Source organism: Neltuma alba, unplaced genomic scaffold (assembly GCF_004799145.2).
Source record: "Neltuma alba isolate B1F8T4 unplaced genomic scaffold, ASM479914v2 tig00011137_pilon, whole genome shotgun sequence".
NCBI lineage: Eukaryota > Viridiplantae > Streptophyta > Magnoliopsida > Fabales > Fabaceae > Neltuma > Neltuma alba.
In genome coordinates, this window is record NW_021635873.1 from 1 (window position 1) to 4,587 (window position 4,587).

A 4,587-nucleotide genomic window follows, 5' to 3' on the forward strand; every position below is an offset into this window, starting at 1 on the left:
TCCATTCAATTCAATTAATAGGTCGTGATCAGTTATTCTTGAAATTAATTTTGAATATCTGTCAGTAATTATGAAATTAAAGTTCAGAGAACGAAAATGTTAGAGAGAAGCCATGACTCATGAGCAGGGTTTATAACTGAAATTATAAATATAACACCCGCGCCTCTTGGTTAGGTCTAACCATCTCCACGTTGTTGGGTTGCAAGAAAGCAGAGACTTTTAGATCACATCACTCTATTAAACGGTAAATTGACCATTTAATTTTATTTATGAATACTGTTAAAATAATTTCTTAAGTTTACCACTGGCCAAATCAAAGTCTTGCGGTGTTGGGTGACGATTGCAATGTATGAGAAATGTGATTAACAATGAAAGAAAGAGTAAATTAAAATTACAACAATTAATTAATTAAAAGCAGAGATCAGGAGATTAGACGAGAGGAGAGCGATGGCGATGGGTGGTGATCAAAGCTTATCTGGCAGATCCTGTGTCATAACATGCGCTAAGGTTATTTCTATCTGGGCTGGAGGGTTGTTTGGGCTAGCTTCATCGTAGAACGAGAAGCTCCTTTCTAATTCTGATGGGCTAGAAGATGGACTTGAGGGGTAGTTTGTACTTGGAGATGCCTCAAATTCACCCAGATCATGTGGTCTGTAGGATTCACTCTTATTTTGCAGTGTGAGAGCTCAAATCCCTTTGGTCAAATATCCATATTAACTTCTCAACTCGTCTCCACTTTGGAGTACTGGGATCATACTGTAACCAGATTTCTCTGTGTTGGTATAGGAAGTTAATGGCGAAGATAATAAGAGCTAGGGCAGAAGCAACCCCTGCAATGAGAAAGAGTCCCCAGAAGCTTTCAAGTCCAAGACTGTTTGATGAAATTGAGGCATTAGAATCTGGGCAGTTGTTCTTTTTGAACCACGCATTTTCTATGGCCTTCATTTGATCTCCCTGTGTCACATTCAGGATTGCCCTTGAAATGTCGCCAACAAGAGGGGAACCTTTAGGGAATGCCTGTAATTTATGTCAAAAAAATAAAACAAGATAAGGTAGAATTTTAATAAGGAGAACAAGATGTGAAATTCCCAACACAACACAACTTACAAAGCCAAAGCCCCCAGTTTTGAAAGTCGGATCAACCATGGTGTATTTGGAGCAGTAATTCCCAAGAAAGAGTTTCACATATGGAATTTCATCAAACAGTTCCTTTTTCAAACAGTTCATGGCAATCCTCTGTCGCATGGTAAGTTTTGAGCTGATAATCTAGAAAACCCATATCCTTTAGAAGTCCATATAAAAAAGAACCATCCAAGTAACCAACATTTAATCGGCTCTTTAAAAGTAGATTTTCATCTGTCATAGTGGGGCTGAGCTGCTCAACTGTTAAAAGCGTCGTCAAACTCGTGGTATAACTCTGAACCAGAATAAGAATCACAAAGACCCATACGATGACAACAAATCTGCTCAGGTTGCTCAAAACTCTCTCTCCTACAGTACCATTCAATCTATTAACGAGTTATTTACACCTTAATCGAAATCATTCAAGAAAAGTAAGAAGGGTAGGGCTTACGATGGGCAAAAACCATAGTTGAGAATGAAAACCATAAGCTGGTGCCAATCTGGTGCAGTGGAGGCCCTCTGAAATGTTCATTAATTCGGTGTTCAAGCACCCACACAACAAAGCCAACAAATACAAAGGAACATGCAATTGTCGCCCAGAGATCCCAAGTCAGTGGTTAAGAAGGCCCATGCATTCTTCTGTCTCTTGTCTTTCATCGGAACTACCATCGTTACACCAGATTCCGTGTACGGCAAAGTGAAATCCATATAGTTAGACCTGTTTGCTGTGATTGTTATATCCCCCACCACGGCATCAAAGTTCTGTATAAAAGATTAACGACTTTTGTCATGATTTATTTGAAGTAAATTTGATGAAGGGAACTATATCAAAGTGGAATTGATTACCCCAAAATAAACTTGGCTGATCAGCTCATTATATGATCCTGCACTCTGGCGATTGGGTTTAGCAAAAGGGATAAATTCATAAGGTAAGGCATAAGGGAGCACTTCCAGCACTGCCACGAACACATCGATGCTAAATCCAGTGACCTGTGTTCTATTAGTAATGGGGTCATGAGATACATCCACGAATTCAGGATAACCATTTTTCACCGGCACCCCTATCCTCAGCTTCCTCTCAGTTGTGGGGATTTCCCATCCCTTTGGGACAGAGTTCGTGTCCCCTGGCCATATAGTCGAACCTAATTGATTCCTTGACGTAGAATACGTGTTGGTGTTAGTTGAGTCCAGATTTCTGACTATTCCGTTTTGTGATGTCCAAAATCCTATCCTTTTCCCTCCATTTCCAATCACATTCAATATCTCAAACGTCGAAGCTTGCAGTTGCCTCTTAACAATGCTGAATTCTCCACTGAGGCCTGTGAATGTAGTGTCTGATAAGGCTTCACGCAGCTTTTCACCACTTTTTGAAACTCCAATCCTTTCCAAATCAGTTGAATTGGACGAACCATTGCTCGCATCAAACCCAAGATTGTTGGTGTCAACCTTCTCAATAGCCATAGCTAACGCTGCGGCAGCATCGTAAGCCCATACTCCAAAAGCATTCAAATCAGCATCAACAAGGGTTGGATTGTCTTGTAGGAATCTTCTTTTCCATCGAACCTTGAATTCGTCCAACCGCTCTGTTTTGGGAATATAGGTCCTCACCCCCAGCACCCCTTCCATTGATTCTATGACTGAGGAATTCAAAGAGCTTAATTCATTAGCCAAACCATCTGTCACGATCCAAACGTAGCCCTTGCTCATCATTCCAATCTGTCTTGCAATGTTGAAGAGTCTCACGCCCGGATTGGGGTTCATGTGCACAACAAACACTCTGGTTTGCATGGTCATCAACTTGTAGTGCTCTGCTCTGATATCTTCATCAGTGGCTGAAGCTGAAAGAGGACTCTGATATGGGATTCGAACGTACACTTGTTGAAGAGCATTAGTCAAGAAGGGTATGACCCCCTTCCCATACTCGTTGTCTACGTAAATGGGTATTGCTTCTTTCCACCCAAAAGCCTGTGCGACTGCACCAATGGCGTTCACCTGAGCTGAATCGGTTTGTGTAATTCGAAAAAAATATGAACTTGGAAGAGAAGCCAGAGAAGGACTTGTTGCTGAGAAGGTTATGATGGGAACACGAGCTTTGTCTCCCAGACTGATCAGAAAGTTGGCTTGCATTGACGTGAATGGACCAATTATGGCCTGCACTTTCTCTGATTTTATGAGATCTAGACCTGTTCATCAAGAAAATCTGCAAATCAGATGTATGTCTGGCTCGTGTTCTTTCGTAAAGAAATAAATTGTTTCATGAAAAAATAATTACGCAATTTGTCTGGTGGAATATGAAATTTTTTACTAGTGGCATTCTGGATTTAAAATTATATCACCTACTTCTACCCTATTAAAATATTATCATTGAACAGTTTGTGTTGATTACATGATATTATCATCAAACATGCCAAGGTGAGTATTTTTTTTTTTTTTTTTACCTGTGGAGGCTATATGCGTGTGAATCAAACAATATTTCGTTCAATTATAACATATGATGTTACTGAAATAATGCAACAGATCAAGGAAAGTTTCGTTTACAGAATAAATTGCAGACAATCACTGTGCCATTGAGATCTAGGACTGATATCAAATGGTGAAACTTAAAAGCTTTCCGACTCTCCCTTAATCAATGCGACATATTTATACAAGGCACAGGAATATGCAGAGAGTAATTAGAAGAGAACCCTGAGAAGCTGCAGGAACAACGTCCGAGTGGGAATCCCTGACGATGAAGGCGAGCCTGGTTTTGTAATGAGAATGAGAGGCATAAAAGTCAGAGAGAGACATGTTGATACAGCTCAACCCCATTTTTGCTGCCGGGGAAGAAAGATCAAGTACGATTCCTACTTTCACTGGCACGCTTCTGTTTGTCTGTGCCATGCTGCACAGCGAACAGCATAAAGCCCACATAATTAAGACGATCAGTTTCCTCATCGTCTTGGAATTTCAAGCTTAACTTTGCTGATCATGGTGGAGTCTACCCAGAATGATGCATATTTATAGGCGTCGCGGGGTTTGACAAATTAATGAACTATATTTTTTAAGTTTTAAATGCGCGCGGATTACAAAGAGCCTACCACTATTGTCTCCCCGTATTCGGACTTACTGTATTCCAATTTCCACGTAGAAAACTTTTTTATGCTATAAAATTAATTCACCGAGCCCCATATAATTTACGAAATATGTAGTGTTTTTAAGAGAGAAAAAAGAGAAGTGTGTATTACTTTTCCGTTCCTTAATATAAGACCCATTTAACTAATTTGATTAGATTAAGAAAGTTAGGTAAGTTAGTTAATTATAAGAAAAGTGACACATTTTTCCTAAAACACTATCATTATCTTTCTTAATACCCCATCTCCCTCTTCTACTTGATTATGGTTTAAGGAGTATCTATAGGGGTAATTTAGAAAAATTGATAAATATGAGAAATAAGTCTTATATTTAAGACTAAAATCAACTCAAGAA

The 4,587-nt window shown here is 39.4% G+C and overlaps 1 pseudogene; it reads right to left on the reverse strand.

The window, feature by feature from the left end:
- Positions 1-464: 464 nt before the first annotated feature.
- Positions 465-4,002, reverse strand: LOC114761831 (glutamate receptor 2.7-like; annotated as a pseudogene).
- Positions 4,003-4,587: the final 585 nt, after the last annotated feature.